The 17198-nt window shown below is 40.3% G+C and overlaps 1 protein-coding gene across 1 annotated transcript in view; it reads left to right on the top strand.

Annotated features, from left to right (window-relative positions):
* The window catches only part of LRRC9 (leucine rich repeat containing 9), a 719638-nt gene that overhangs the window by 532103 nt on the left and 170337 nt on the right, over positions 1 to 17198 (top strand). The window lies entirely within an intron of this gene.

The raw sequence follows: 17198 nt of genomic DNA, 5'->3' as shown, positions 1-17198 counted from the left end.
TCACGGTACCTTCCCCGCGGATGATTTCAGTGGCAACGTCCCCAATGCCGTTTGGGCCTCCAGCCAGTGTTGACCCCAGCTTCACCCCCGACAAGGACAAGGTGCTGGACCGATGGTGCCTGACGTCAGTACCGATGCCGTAGGGTACTTTTGTACCGCTGTTCATCCCTGGCGTTTCCTATCACCCTGAGTGGCAGCCAGAGGAGGGTGAGGAGGACTGGGAGGGGTCTGAAGACCATTTAGCTGACCAGCTTGAGGAGCTGGACTGGCGAGAGGAATTGGGTGATGCCAGTGGTTTGGATACCGCCTCGACCTTGGCATGCTCTCCCCCCTACTGTGGCTATGGAGGAGGGAGCTTCGTACACAGTGGTGTTGCGTTGGGCAGCTATGGCCTTGAGCCTGGAGCTTCCTACAGTGGCAGTCGGGACTAACCTCCTGACAGAGGTGCTTCAGCCAGCAGCGGCCTCTTCAGAGCCCCTGCTGCCTTTTAATGAAGCCCTCACCGACGTTCTTCTGAGCACTTGGTCCAAGCCCAGCACAGGGGCTCCTGTGGACAGGATGATTGCCTGACACCACTGCCCAGCTCTGGGCGGCCCACTTTTCCTCTCCCAACACCTGACCCCCGAGAGCTTGGTGGTCCAAGTCTCGTCTTCTAACTGCGCATTCCCTACTACTCCCGCAGATAGGGAATCCAAGAAACTGGACCTCCTTGGGAAGATGTTTTCTTACTCCAGCTTAGCACTGCAGTCAGTGAACACCACATGCATCTTGGGCCGCTATACCCCTACGGTGTGGGTTACAGTTGCGCAAGTGCTGCCACAGTGCCCAGAGGTGGCCCGGGCCGTTCTCACCCTCGCAGTTGCAGAGTGTCGAGATGATGTTGTCCAGATCTCAGAGGAGATTGCACGTCAATTGCAGTGGTGACTCATGAACCAGGATAGAGACAACAGTAGATCCCTCTCCCCTCCCCAACGAGAGTTCACAGTGGTGACAGATGTGTCACTCCTGGGATCGGGCGGCCACTTTGGAGAGGTGGAGATCAGGGGTCTCTGGTCTCCGGCGGAGTACTGGCTCCACATCAACCTGTTCGAGCTCCGGTTGCTCCGTGTTGCACTGAAGGCACCCTCTTTGGGAGGATCTGGTTGCAGCAGTAGGGGACGGTCCTCCACTTGAACCTGTCCAGCCTCCACCTCCTTGCGTGGAGATTGAGTGGCGACAGTTGACAGCTTATGACCTTCCTCCCGAAGTCTGTAATGTCATCTTGGTAGCCAGGCGTCCCTCCACAAAAACGATATACTCCTGTAGATGGAACAAATTTGTGGCATGGTGCACAGCAAAGGCTGTGGATCCCCTTTCTGCCCCTCTTTCAGAAGTTCTCTTCTTCATTCTATCTTCGACCCACAAGGGCTCTGCTCTAGGCACTCTTAAAGGCTATCTTTCAGCCATATGGGCCTTCCTGATCAGCCTTCTCTTTCAAGTCCCTGATTGTACATAGATTTCTAAAGGGCATTACTCATCTCTTTCCTCCTTCTCCTTTGGTAATGCTCCAATGGGAGTTGAATCTTGTCCTTACTTATCTTATGTGTGCTCCCATCGAGCCACTACATAATTTGTCTTCTTACTCTGAGGACCGCTTTCCTGCTGGCCATCACCTCTGCTCACAGAGTGAGTGAGCTTCAGGCTTTGTTCTCCAAACCTCCTTTTCTTGCTGTTCATCCGGACAACGTGGTCCTTCGCACTGGGCCCTCTTTTCTGCCCAAAGTGGTTACCTCTTTCCATATAGGTCAGACCATCACATTGCCCACCTTTTTCCCACCTCTGCACCCTTCCAAAGAGGAGTTAGGGACTCCACCATCTGGACCCAAAACTTGCACTGTCCTTCTACCTTGACCACACTGAAGTTTTCCGGGTGGACGATCAACTCTTCGTGGGTTAAGTGGGCACCAAGAACGTTTGGACTGTGCACAAACATACCGTATCTCGATGGCTTGTCCTACGCATTAAAATTTGCTATTCTTTGGCAAAGAAGGACTGCGAACTCCCTCGACCAGGGTGACGGTAGCCACTACTGCTTTGGGATGTGGAGTTCTGCTGATTGACATCTGCCAGGCAGCCACCTGGGTATCTCTGCACAAACATTACTGCCTGGAGAGTTGGCTTTTTCTGCCATTCTGTTCTCCAAGACTTTCCTTGTGTGAACTTAGTTCGCAGATCCACCTCCTGGGTTGGCATTGCTGCGGTACCTGTTCTTGGGTAAGGCGTCTATAGCTATAGCTAATGGTCTCTTTCAGATGAACAAGTTACTTACCTTCAGTATCGATGTATCTGTAAGAAACATACATTAATTGTATATTCCTTACCGCCCCACCCATCCTTCCCGTTCTGCGAACTGACTTCTAGGGATAGGGACTCCCTTCCAGTGGGTGCACAGTCAAAATATCGAGTTTGAAATATCGACCTACAAAAATATCGAGTTGGAAATATCTAAGGTACAGAATATCGAGGTCAAGAATATCGTTGGACAGAATATCGACCCTAAAGTACATTTACATTTACATTTACAAGTAAGTAATATTGATTTTTTTTATATTTATGTAAGTAATATCGAAGTTACTAATATCAATATTTGTAGTATTGTTATGTATTTTATTATGTACGTGTAATATTTTTTTTGTTAAGTATTTTACTTGTTTTAAATTATATGTGTATTATTTTTATATATTAATAATGTTATTTTTAAGTAAATTTTGTTTTAGTACTGGAGCGGGTTGTGGGTTTATAGGGGAATAGGATGGGAAGTAATTTAAATATACTAAATTAATTATTAATTTTTAGGCATTACAAATGAATTTTAATTAATTTTTGTGTTTATTTCTGTAGCAGGTTGTGGGTTTATAGGGGAATTGGGTGGGAAGTAATTTAATTTGAATTCATTAATGATTTATTTTTATTTATTGGTGTGGATAATTACTTTATTTAAAAAAATATGAATTGGCAATTAATTATTGTAATTGATAATTATTTTTTTAATTGGTAATTCATGTTTTTAATTGGCAAACAATTTTTTAAATTGGTAATTGTTTTTTTAATTGGTGATTAATTTTGTTAATTGGCAATTACTATTCCTAATTGGTAATTAATTTGTATTAATTGGAAAATATTTTTAATTAATTGGTAATCAACATTTCATAAAAAGTATTATTTGGTATGAAAAATAATGTTATTGTTTAATATTTTTTAATTGTGAATGAATTTTAAATAATTAATAATGTTTTTGTAATGAAACATATTTTATTGTTCAATATTTATTATTTGGTGACTAATATGTAATAATTAATATTTATTGGTATTTATTGTTAATTTATTGTTATTTAATTATTCAATTGTAATTATTATTGGGTATTTGTAAATGATTTAGAGTTATTAAACAATTAAATTATTTATTATTTTAAATACAAAAATTATTTATAAGTATGTTATATTTAAATTCTATGCTATCCAATGTTTTCCCTACTGTAGCACCCTCTGGAGCTGGAATAGTAATTTTTACCCCCACGCTATCCAACGTTTTCCCCACTGTAGCACCCTCTGGAGCTGGAATAGTAATTTTTACCCCCACGCTATCCAACATTTTCCCTACTGTTCCACCCTCTGGAGTTGGAATAGTAATTTTTACCCCTATGCTATCCAATGCTTTCCCTACTGTTGCCCTCTCTGGAGATGGAATATTAATTTTTACCCCTACGCTATCCAGCGCTTTCCCTACAGTAGCAACCTCTGGAGTTGGAATATAAATTTTTACCCCTACGCTATCCAACGCTTTCCCTACTGTTGCACCCTCTGGAGTTGGAATAGTAATTTTAACCCCTACGCTATCCAACGCTTTCCCTACTGTTGGATTTTCTGAAGTTGAAATAGTAATTTTAAGTGTTAAGCTATCCAATGTTATCATTACTGTAGTATTTTTGGACTTTGAGTAGTAGTTTTATTTATTTAGCTATTTAATATTATTATTATTTTTGGTAATGTAGTATAATATTAATGTAAAAAATATTGAAAGTATATTTTTAATTTTTAAAAAAATATAATTATTTACTTTTTATTTATGTTATTGTTTTATGTGTGTAGATGTAATTTATAATGTTATGTTATGTTAAAGGTATTTGGTACCGCGCACATACACCAATTGGTTTCTTGGCGCTCAGAGAACCAGTGGGAAAAGGACACAGGAGAGTAGAAGCAACTAGTCATGAGCAAGACGAAACAGGTAAGTTTTCAAGAATTTACGGATAGTCAGGTGTAAGCCGGATTGAGAGGGGAAAAGAGTTCCAAGTGGACGGAGCAAGAAAAGAGAAACAGGCAACACCGTGTTTCTTGCGTTTGAACCTAGGAGTGATCAAGAGGTTGTGGGCAGAAGATCTGAGGTGTCGAGAGGGAACATGGGGGTGCAAACAAAAAGAAATAAAGGCCGGGGCAGAGGCAGATAAAGATTTGAAAATGGTGCATCCCATTTTGAAGATGCAACGTTGCGCAACCGGGAGCCAGTGTAGGGTTTTCAGCAACGGCGTAACGTGTTGGTATTTGGGCTGCTGAAAAATTAGTCTGGCTGCCTGGTTTTGCACCAGTTGAAGTCGGTGAAGATGGTATGCGGGGATCCCCACGTATAGACAGTTGGCATAGTCTAAACGCGAGGTGACCAGGGCCATAATGACAAGGGTAAGAGCCTCTGGTGATAGAAACCTTCGGATCTTCCCGATTCTGCGAAGATGGTAGAAGCAGGGCGAGGTAACAGCGTTGATATGCGGCCGCATCGAAAGGTCACTAGAAATAATGACTCCTAGGCTCTTCACGGAGTTAACTGGACAGGGAGGGGGACCAAGGGCAGGGGGCCAGAAGTTGGGAGTCCAAGGATGTGAAAGCCCACCGATCAGGACCAGCTCTGTCTTGCTAGGGTTGAGCTTCAGCTGGCTGAAGTTCATCCACTCGTAGATGGTAAGCATAGTGGATTGGAAATTGGAGCAAGAGAGAGGGGAGGGGTCGATGGGAAAGATGAGTTGCAGATCATCTGCATAGTTAAAGGTGGTAACAGCGGAGTGACGAAGAGAAACTAGAAGGGGCTGCATATAAAGATTAAACAAAAGAGGGGACAAAGCAGAACCCTGGGGAACACCGCAGGAAAGTGAAGTATGGGGAGCAGAGAAGGTGGACAGTTGTACCGATTGATGGCGGCGTTGGAGGAAGGACACAATCCAAGACAGGGCCGGGCCCGAGATGCCCGCATTTCTGACACGGTCGACCAAGATGTCATGATCGACGGTGTCAAAAGCGGCCGAGAGATCTAATAGCACCAGAGCCTGGGCCAAGTTCTTATCTGCCCCCTGTCTCAGTGTATCCATAACCGCCACCACCACTGCCTCCGTGGAGTGGGCTGGTCTGAAGCCTGCCTGTTGGTCGTCAAGGAAGTGAGTTTCCTCGATGAAGGTGCTCAGGCAGCGAGTGACGTAAGTCTCCAAGACCTTCCCCAGATAGGGGAGGAGGGAGATAGGTCGGTAGTTACCTAGGACCGCAGGGTCAGAACCGGGTTTTTTTTAAAATAGGTACTACCACAGCTCTTTTGAAAGCATCGGGGACAGAGCCTGTAGAGAGTGAGCGATTTAGAAGGTCAAGAGGGGGCCGGGGCAGGCCATAAAGGCATCTCTTAGGATTTGGGGAGGGCAGCAGTCGTTAGGAGAGCCAGAACCGACAGCCTGAAGTAACGAGAGAAAAGTATCCAGGGAAATGGGGGGAAATTCATGCAGGGAATGAGGATTCGGAGAAGGCAGGGCACTGACCTGAGACATGGTGGTGGGGGGATGTTATTTTTAATCGTGGAAATATTATCAATAAAAAATGAGTTGAGGGAGTCGCACAAAGCCTGTGAAGGTAGAGGCTGAGGCGTAACACGATCAGGTAGGGAGAGTTCAGCCACGATGGAAAAGATTTCTTTTGTTTTAGATGCAGAACTGATGACTTTCTGGGAATAATGGGAGGATTTGGCCAAAATGATAGATTTTTTGTAGGATTTTAATAAGTCAGTGTAAATAGACTTTAATGAGGGATCATAATTTTACCTCCAACGGCGCTCAGCCTGTCTGAGAAGTAGTTTATCAGCCTTCAATTGGTCAGTAAACCAACGCTGAGCGTCGTGTGGGCGTTTAGATTTAATGGTTTTAACAGGGGCGACCACATCGCTGGCTTGGGACAGCCATTGGTCCAATGTGGCAGTTTGAGAATTCAAATCAGAGTGGTCAGGGGGGAGTGGGGAGGCCAGGGTCGAATGAGGAAGGGAAATGTCGTCGTGCTTCCAATTACGTGCCGAAAAGTTGGAAGCTAAAGGGGGGCGAGTAGGTATCAAGAGTTGTAAAGAAAAAGAAATAAGAAAATGATCGGACCAGGTACAGGGGTAAACCAGGGGAGGGGAGATATCCAGGTTGGTGGTCCATACCTGGTCCAGGGTATGGCCCTTATTGTGAGTTGCAACAGAGATATGCTGTGAAAAATTAAGACCGAGTAAAAGGTCGGTGAATTCAAGTGAGGGAGTGGATTCATGGGGGTCTAGTGGCCAGTAATTGAAATCACCAATGATCAAGACCCTAGCGGAATTAATGGCTGTCTGAGAGATGAGATCGCCAAACAGGGATGGGAAGGAGGGCATATTAACGGGGGACGGTACACTAAAACACAGATGAAAGAGTGTTTAGGAGATGTGAGTTTCAACGTAAGAATGTCGGAGTTTAATATAGGAGCGGTTGTTAGAGAAGTGAATTGTAAGTTAGAACGGATGATGGCAGCAACTCCTCCTCCTGGTCTACCAGAAGTCCTGTTGGAATGAAGGATATAATAACCCATGGGTATAGCGGCCAGAATGTCGGGACAGGAGTCCGCATGGAGCCAGGTTTCTGCGAGGAGCAAGATGTCGATATGACCACCATCCAGGAGTTGGAATACATCAAGTTGGTGTTTTGGGAGGGAGCGGGTGTTAAGATAAACTATTGAGAGTGGACGAGCACTAGAGGAGCAGGACCTAGTAGATGTGGGGGCGGCATTGTTGAGGGAGGGGGTGACAGGAAAAGGAGCCAGGGGGGTGTTAGAAGGAGGGGAGGACAGTATGCCACATTTCTGTGCGATGGCAGCTATGTGAGGAGCAAGGGGGGCGCAGGGATGAAAGGAACGGAGTTCATGTGAGGAGTACGTAATAATACTTTAAATAATTTATAAGTTATTAAAATAATTATTAAAATGCATTATTAAGTAAGTATATTATTTATTAATTTTAAACATTAATAAATATTTGTGACTATGTGTATTTGGTTTATACCTATTATTTACTTTAATTCAACACTTTTTTTTATTATTATTTAAATTATATTTTTAAATACTATATTTTTAACATCTATATTTTGGTTTCAATATTTTTGTACTTACCGTGTTGTAGATAGGCTGTCGATATTCTTGTCTCCGATATTCCAACGTCGATTTTTTTGTAGGTCGATATTTTTTCCCTCGATATTGTGTCAGTGATCCCTTCCAGGGCCCTAGTTATGTGCACCAGTGGTCAGTGTCTTGCATGACTCAGCGCTTCTGGTACAGAAAGTCATGTCAAAACTGATGTCAGCGCACAGGTGTTAATCATCTGCACATCACAATTCGTTTAATATTATGGAATCTGTAGGTTACACAAAGGTCACTGATAGGAGACCACAAGGCCTCCTAATTTTACAACTACATTGAGCTAAAAAATGTCAGGATGTTTTGATAAACGCTGAATGATACCTTTGTGATTCCTAGAGGACTGGGGCAAGATTTTGGTCATAAATGTAGGCCGAATTTAGGCAGAATTTGATGGATGTTTGCACCCAATCTGAAAATCTAAGTGTATGTCAGTCATATATTAATAAGGCACAATGTGTTACATAGAGTGCTTATGACGTTGGCTAAGTTTCATAGAATTGATCATGGTAAAAGTTGTTCACAGTTGCAGATGTCCCACTGTTTGAAGCATATTTCTGCATTTGGTGTGGTAGTTCTCCAAAGCTACTCGCCTATGAACCTGTGATATGTCCTCCTGCTCATCTTTGTGCTATTTGGTGATTCCCCATTCACACATCAAGCACATGTCAGGATGCACTAATCTTTGGACTGAGATTCCTTCAAGAGTGATGCACTTTTCTGTCCCTCACCACTCCCACCAGTGGCCACATACATGGGAAAATGAAGGGATAGTTGTAGAAGAAGAGAAAAAGGGAATGAGATAAGAAAGAAAGTAGAGAGACAGGACTACACCACTCTGGCTCATCACAACTGTTCTTCTTATTGAAGGTTCTATGTTTAGCTGCAATAGTGAATGGTTATAAGTTAGCAATATCTCTATATATCCGGCACTCTGTACTTTGATGTGAAACTGATAATTGTTGAAAACTTATACACAAATTGAATAAGTATTACAAATACATATCTCCAAAAGCACTTCTCCCTATATTGTGAATAACTACCTCATACTTCATCACTATGCACTTATGGAAGACCGGTACAATTTCTACTTGACTTCTGTAAACCTCGACAATACACAAAACTCTTAATATTTTGGTGTGCCCTAATGATAGCAATGTGTGTGTGCATACTAGAAATCTAACACCTTGTCCTCAGCACTTATGTATACATAAGTAATATAATCCAGTCAAGGAATCCTTTCTGTTCCCTCACAGGATAACCCTTAACATAATGTAACAACCCAAAGTATTAGAGAGTCATCTAAATGCTCAAGAAATATTTAAAAGTTAATTTTCATCAACAACACAATTTTGTCTAAGCACTACATTGTATTCTCAGTGTCAATCAATTCAAATTGAAAGGAGGAAATAGGCATTGACAAGGGAAATTAGCGAAGTCTGTTGCAAGATCCTGGCTGAAGCAACATTGCATTATGATAGGCCAGCAAAGATGCAGTGAAACACAAGGGACTTATACCCAGTAATCCAATATGGTAACCTCCAGAATGCATGACTTCAAGGTCTGATGGGAATTGTAGTGTATTGTCTGCATGCTTCTGCATTACACATTATTTGCACGTACAACCTCAGTCCAGAAAGCACTAATGCTCTGTGATAACCACCAGCCATTCCTTTGCCTAAAGAAGCTTAGCATGAGCGCGTTTGGAGTATTGCATCCCCATGCTCAAGCCATACTAAGCTGTAAGTAGTGTCTCCAGCCCTGCGTCCTGACAGCAAGTTCCTTGTCAATAGAATTCGGGCATGGGAATTCGTGATCCCAACTGTAGATGTTTGTGACAGTAGGTGGGTTCTTGATCTGAAAGTGTTCATCTACATGTGTGACTTCTTACTAGGAGAGATAGCAACAAGGGACACTGATGGAGCATAAGATAAACTGAAGGGAGCATTGTCATGACCTAGGGCTACCATCTGTAATGCAACTGCTTGGTGCCAGCAGAGGGCTGTGCAACCACATCAAGCTTTTGCTGAGTAGACAGAGGTTTTCTCAAATTCACAACATTTATTACTCCACCTGTTCCTCCACTGAAGGATTGAGCTAACCGCTGCAAGAACTGAATAACAGTCAGGAACTCTGTCTAAAATCAACAAGATACCCCAAACTAAACTTTTCACCGCCCCTTTAATTAATAAATATGTTATATACTATATGCATGTACTGCATTTATTGTAGATGTCAACATTGAGAGGGAACTTACTGAAGATAGTCAACGCTAACAGGAATAGTAAGGTAATTAATAAGTTAAACAATACCCATATACATTTTAGTTTCTAGTCTTTTATGTCATAGATATAAAATAGCATCCAGTTCTATTCTATTCTTTACACCTACCATAGAAAAGCAGAGAAGTAAATCCAAAAGTAAATCTTCATTGTTCTGATGGTATTTGGACATATCGATTTAGAAATATCGAGATACCGAAATATCAAGTTTTAAATATTGTTACATAAATATAGTGGTGCAGGAATATTGTTGACAAGAATATCAATTTTCTTTAGGTAATTGTTTTCAAGAATATCTGTGTTTTTAATACTGTTTTCAAAAATATAGTTGTAAACAATATCGTTTTTTAATTATTGTGTTTTAGTTCATATATAAAGTGTATATGTTAAACATTGTTCGAATCATTAACAATATTTTCAAATATATTTTATAATTTTAAATGGTTTATAATTTTTATTTTTATTGTTGATAGTAATTTATTATGTAGTAGCGAGTTGTGAGGTTCTCTAGGGTTACATGGTGTAATTAATTGACAGTTTTCATTTATCATTATTTAATAATTATATAATTATATTTTTTAAGTTATATTTTAGTTGTGGGTTGTTGGGTTTATAGGGGCCTATGGTGGGAAGCGAATTAAGTAATAATTGTCTCAGAATTATTTATTTATTATTTAATTAATAATTATGTAAATTGTGTAATCAATATATTTTTTGAATTTTATTTTAGGTGTGAGTTGTTGGGTTTGTAGCTGTAGAGGGTGGGAAGTTAATAATTGTTTCAGAATTGATTATTCATTATTTAATTGATTGTTAATTATGTAAATTGTGTAATCAATATATTTTTTTGTTATATTTTAGGTGTGGGTTGTTGGGTTTGTGGTGGTAGAGGGTGAGAAGTTAAGTACTAACTGTTTCAGAATTATTTAATTATTTGATTGTTAATTATGTAAATTGTATAAATATTATATTTGTTAAGTTATATTTTTGGTGCATAGTTATTGGGTTTGTATGAGTGTAGGGTGGGAAGTTAATTAAGTCATAATAATTAGCTATTAATTTTTTTGTAATGATTTAATTATTAATTATGTACATTGTTTAATAATTATATAATTTAAATTCTATATTATGTGCGGACTGTTGGGTTTTTTAGGAGCATAGTGTGGGGATACATTTAAGTAATTAATGAACAATTAATTATTAATTTCTTAATAATTATTTAATTAATTATTCAATATTTTAATTTGTTTATACTTCTTAATTTTGGTTATATTTTAAGTGTGGAATGCTAGGTTTAAGGGAGTCTAGTGTGGGAACCTAAATAAATAATACATTAGTAACATTTTGTTTAATTCAACATTATTTATTAACATTTGTAATAATAATGTAAATTGTTTAATTGTTTTTTATTTTTATATTTATAATTCTCATTCTTATATTATGACTTTTATTTTTGTAGCTAAGTGATGGGGTTATTAAAATATGTTATGTGTTTGAAGTGAACTACTTTTTTGTACTGCTGCATAGACTGGAGTGAGGATAATAAATTGAACCCTTCCGAAGTCCAACGCTTTCCCTACTGTTGCACAGTCTGGAATTGGATTAGTACATTGTTCCTCTCCGACGTCCAACGCTTTCCGTACTGTAGAGTAGATTAGAGCAGAAATAGTTAATTTGACCACTCCAAAGTCCAGCACTTTCGCTACTGTTGCACAGACTGGGGTTGAAATAGTAAATGTTATATCTTTCTGAAGTCCAATGCAAACCTTTTCCTCTCCAAAGTCCAACTAGGTAAATGCCACCTTTATTTAAAACAGCAAAAGCCAACCCTGGTGTGGTGCACTAATATAGACTAGTGACTAATCTTCTATGGCTCAGAAATACCATTCAGAAATTTAAGGCCACCAACCTGCAACATTCATCAAGAACAAAAAACACTTGCACACTATCACAATGGGTTCTATATAGTATACAGCTCAGAAAAAGCCACAGTAAAAATACTGATCAATGACTGTCACCATCATCACATAGTGGACAATGGTGGCACCTGCATTTCTTTTTATATATCTGATCTGCTTTAAGCACAGTGCTCTTAGGAGGCTTACCAACTTCCTTCAAACTTGCATGTGCTTCAGTGCCATGTTCCCAAGTTGGTTTACCTAGTTCCTAAGCGATTATGAATATCCTGCTAGGTTGTGGAACAGTCGCTCTGATTGTGCACCAACACTACTTTGACTCCACCACTTCAAGATTTTGTACGTCTCACGTAAATTTTATCTACAGTTACTTTGGTAGTCACTACTTTGCAATGGACATTATATTACAGGTAGGTTTAAGGAAGTATGGTTGTAGCAGACCAAGTCGCGGGATTGTCCCGCCACTGCAGTGCGTACCTGGGAAGCTGGGAGGGCCCGGCTCGCTCAAGGGATGAGAGCGCTCGACAGTGGGTGTTTTGTTTATGCAACAGGCACTGGCCTTTTCAGAGACATTGACCCACTTGGGATTTTACTATGTCACAGTCTCTCAATGGCAGCACCCACTGGGGTTTTATCGTTTGGTTTGGACTGCCACAACCATAGTGCCTTGCGGCACACGCCAGAGTGGGCGGGAGTAACCTGATGTGAAAGGCGGGACTCTTTATAAATAAATAACAGGTGGTCCAAATCACGTTGCCGCTGTCTTTTATGTGAATGGCTCTTGAGAAAGGAGTAACCTCTGAAACGTGTCGAGCCTGTTACAGTGTTTGTGTGGAGGGCATGTGCCGGCTGAGGACCCCACTGCATGGGGATAGGTGATCGAGAGGGCTTTCCCACCTTGACTTTGTTGGATATATATATATATATATATATATATATATATATATATATATATATATATATATATATATATATATATATGGATATATATATATATGGATATATATATCTCGAGAGAGTGAGATATTTAAGGTGTGTGAACAAGACTACGCTAGTAGTCGAAACGTTGCATTTTGGAAGGCACATGGAATAAATAACTTCTTGCCTGGAGTACGTGGGGTCTGTCTCTTCTTTCGCCGCTGCCTGTGGAGTTTTGAAGATTTTGCTCATATATATATATATATATATATGTATATATATATCTCGAGAGAGTGAGATATTTAAGGATAGGATGAGGTTAAGAACAACCTTGTTTATAGTTAATACTTCCTTAAACTTACCTGCAATATATTATGATGTGGCGTTGGGTGCAAGCCCTGCCCCATCCCCTCATGAGTGCCCCCCGCTGTTACGGCCAGAGGGAGTGGGCCCATACCCTGAGGCCTCAGAAAAGCTCGACGAATGGGGTCTGCATGCTACTCTTCCCTACTTACAAGTATTGGCCCCAAGGAATGGGGTCCTCGGGCCTGAAAAGGCTTGGGGAAGGATCAGCTTTCCCCTTCCATAAATAATAAAACCCCTCTCCCCCTCTGGGTCCTGGCCCCCTTACCTTTAAAAATAGTCAGGAACTTGCTTTTCTTATGTCAGCACCACAGATATGCACAGCTCATAATAAACATGTTTTGTAAACATTTTAAGGTCCGAGTGTGTAATGAAATCAAAATGCATATACCACTAATTCACTGTCAGGCTCCTCCTTCCAGAATCGTCTGAGTGGTATCAATGCTCTATGGGGGCCCACCTCTCGAAAATCCCAAGTCTGGAATGAGATACTCACAGACTGTTGGAATCATCAAGCGGGGGACGGAATGGGTGGGAACAGCTGGAAGGGAGATCCGAGGATGACACTGGAAAACAGGATTGGAAAATATACTCCAATACTCCGACGCAGTAGTAAAAAGATACATTTCCATAATCCAATTCTATTGCATCTCACACACCCTACCTGAAAATAATAAAGAAGTGAGGGAGCCTTGCCAGAAGAGAGGAGGGTGGTTGCATGTTCCCCAACCTGAAACTATTGGAAAGAAAAGAGAGCAGACAATGTAAACAGTTCCTATCTCAATTGATACCTTATTTAAGTATGATAAAGAAACCCATGTATCATCTACCAATGGTAATATGAAGTTTTGGCCATATATGAATAACAACTTAGAACCGCACCCCCTTCGTTGTAGTCTCTCTTATGGGAAAACAAGAAAACAAAGAACAACCAATAGTAAGGTGGAAAAGGTGGGCCAAGTTTCAATCACAGTCTTTCAAAATGCCCAAAAGAAGTAAACCCAGGTACGTTAATACTTCACCATATCCTTGGCATAAAAAATACGGAACACCAAGTACCAGTGTGACCTGTCTGTTTGGTATAACCATTAGTCAGAAGAAAGTCTAGGCAGGTTCTTGAACAGGGTATACCTCCAACATGAGGTCACATATAAAGAACATCAATAAACGTATTTCCTCTTTGAAACCGGACTGGTGTCTGCAGGCAGGAAATAAAGCGGGCCGAATAATGCCCCAAAGTCTGTAAGTGTTCCTCTGCAAGGGACCGCTCCTTGCCAGTCCCAGCCAACAGAGGAAATCGCTATCCAAAAGGTATTCCCTGCCACCGATAGCCTCCTCTGCAAGAGCCCAACTTATGCTGGTCTCGTCCAACAGAGGAGGAGCGCAGGGGAGAGTGACGAGGCAAGAAACCCTCTGCCTCTCACTCAGGAAATGCGGTACTAAACTGTGCAACAGCACTCTTACCGCCTTAGTACGAAGTCTGTGGGAGAAGTCTGTATCATGAAGGCAATCAGGATAATTGGCAGCGTCTCTGTTCGTCCGTCGCCCTTTACCCTGCCTCCGACGTCATCTCGCGGACACGCGGGCGTGACTCGCTCTCCCTGCTGAGGATTGTAGTTCTCCAACCCCCGCACTTCCTAGTTCGCGCTAGAGGTTCAGCCAGCACCTAACTGGTATCAATTCCTAACATTCACATAAAATATGATCAGTAAAGCCTCTCGGTAAATATCCTAGAAGGTCCAGCCATAGCTCCGATGTATTATTATGCCTACAAAGATGTCAATGTAATCCACTTTTCAGATAGAAATAGAGCGATTGCCCCAAAACAATTATATGAAAAAGAACGCAAACCGATTGAAGGAAATCTGTATTTCAAGATTAAAGAACAGATCACTCTAACATTATGCATTTAGATGTTAACTGCTAATTCTTTTTTTTTACCCTCACAGATACGCAGAATTGCTAATTCTTAATCAATATTGAGGCCATTGGGAATTTTAGCCACAAGATTAATTATATATCACGATCCCAATCTTCTTACATTCTTGTCACCACCTCTTGGATGTGGGTCAGGTCCATAACATTGTATCATATCAGTGTTCAGTTGTGAAATCTTGAAATGTGTCTTTCCACTGAGTATAATCAATCATTATTTTTTATTGCACACGTGTTCTTTTACTCTCTTCTTGAGAGGTGAAGATATGCTCCCTAGGTACAGTTTTTGCAAGGTCAGACTATAATCAAAGATACAAATAAAGAAATTCTTGACTGCTTGTTTACCTCTGCTATATGGAACAATATATTCTATTTTGTTAATGCTGTTTTTCAAGCCTTGTTTTTGGTGCATGATAAGAAGCCCTTCTTACTCTTTATTCAATGTTTGTCTTTTTCAGTCTATAAATTGCTTCAATCTAAATAACCCCTTTTGACATCATTTCAATTTTTCTTAAGCATTCATGGAGTCTACTGGTTTGTTTACTTTGTATGGCGATGAATCTAATGATCAGTTTTGAAGCTGTGTTCTTTTGGTATCAAATATTAGCTTAGTTTGTGGGGTGCTTTCCATCTTATGTAAAGCTTTATTCAGTACCTTCTCAGGATAACCTATGAAACAATATAACGTTTCTTGTTTATGTATGTCTGAATCTTCTGTAGAACTACAATTCCATCTGTGCCTCAGACTGTGATAACTTCCAAATAAGACTATTTGGATATCCACTCTAAAAATAAAACCACATAAGAAATAATGTTACATTAAATTATTTAGAATAGATATATATAAATATATATTAATATTAAAAGATATGTACAAATAGTACTTATTTATGATCGTATTATAAAATATTATTAGGTTATTAAAAAGATGGCAAAATATATTTAGACTTCCTGTGATATTGTTAAGTTCACGCAGGTCCATCAAGAAGGCGGGGCAGTTAAAAAAGAGGGGGAGAAAATATGCACATTTGTTAATGACATTAGTATAGTGTTACGAAGCTGCACAAAATTTTGCAGTTCCTTCAAAGGATTGCTTTGCTATTGCTAGCCAGGTCAGAAAAAATGTCCTTGCTTATACTTTTTGCGCTATTTGATGAATCTGCATCAAATGCATCAAATTTGGCAGACAGTTATCAAGCTGCGATGTAGTGGCACCCCGATGTTCTGGCTGCAGTGTATTGACTCCTGATGTAATGGTTTGTGAAGTAGTAAAATACAGCTGTTCGGAGCCATTTGTGGATCCTCTCAAGGTCCAATCATGGCTCCCATTCAATCTGTAGATGGAGCCTTTCAGAATCTTAATGAAGACGGAAGATATCACTACTCACCAGAGTTCAGATTTCACTCTTATAAACCTGACAGATTTCCTAATGCTCAACTCGAAGAAGACTGGATTCCTTCTTCTAGAAATTTAATCTGGTCTAGTTGAACAATCTCCAAATGAATGGCTTCTTTCCCACACTTGTCCACAAAGTCTAGTCTCTCTTGTTTTTAATTTAGGTTCCCCTCTCTATGAGAGGCTGAATCAGTGGTACTGTAAAATCAGCAAGATTCAACTTCTAGACTGGCTAAAGGTTGTCTTTCAATCAAACAACTTCCATTTAGTAGTCCATGCTCCTTTAGAATACTAAAATTACGTTATAAATAAATCTAACCTTATTGTGCCTGGTGCTAAGGAAACTACATTGGCTACCTTTGGAGACAAGAATCAACTTGAAAGGTTTCCTGCTTTATCTTCGAAGCTCTGCAACTAAAACAGTCTGTCCATCCTCAAGGTCTATGTGACATCAAAGCCCTCAGAAACACAGATTTGATAAAACTGAAAGGGATTCTAATCTTATGCTGCCCTGCCCCATTGTTTTGCAAGGGTTTCCATCTTCCTGGAAGAATCTCCCAGATGGCTTACCGTGACAGGGTCTCCACTCTCTCTTTTTGGTAGCAGCTGTTTCATAGGTAAAGGGCCCTGTCACCACCAGTTCTTTTGACATGCTTATTTTTGTCTTTTATGGTATTATCTTCCATTCACGCACATGTCTTCCTCCGTATAATTTAATCTAATATTGCAATTGGGGCTCAGGTCCCTTCTGTAAGTCACACTATGCCTCAAGAGGTATAATCATTTATAAATAAATATATGAGGGAAAGGCATTATACACTAGGTAAATTAGACATTTGACTGTGTTATTGTGAATGTAAATAAAAATCACATTCAGAAAGATTTCAAAAATACCAAAAA

This window comes from Lissotriton vulgaris, chromosome 9 (genome assembly GCF_964263255.1).
Source record: "Lissotriton vulgaris chromosome 9, aLisVul1.2, whole genome shotgun sequence".
NCBI lineage: Eukaryota > Metazoa > Chordata > Amphibia > Caudata > Salamandridae > Lissotriton > Lissotriton vulgaris.
The sequence above is the reverse complement of the archived record's forward strand: the minus strand, read 5'-3'. Positions and strand labels throughout refer to the sequence as shown.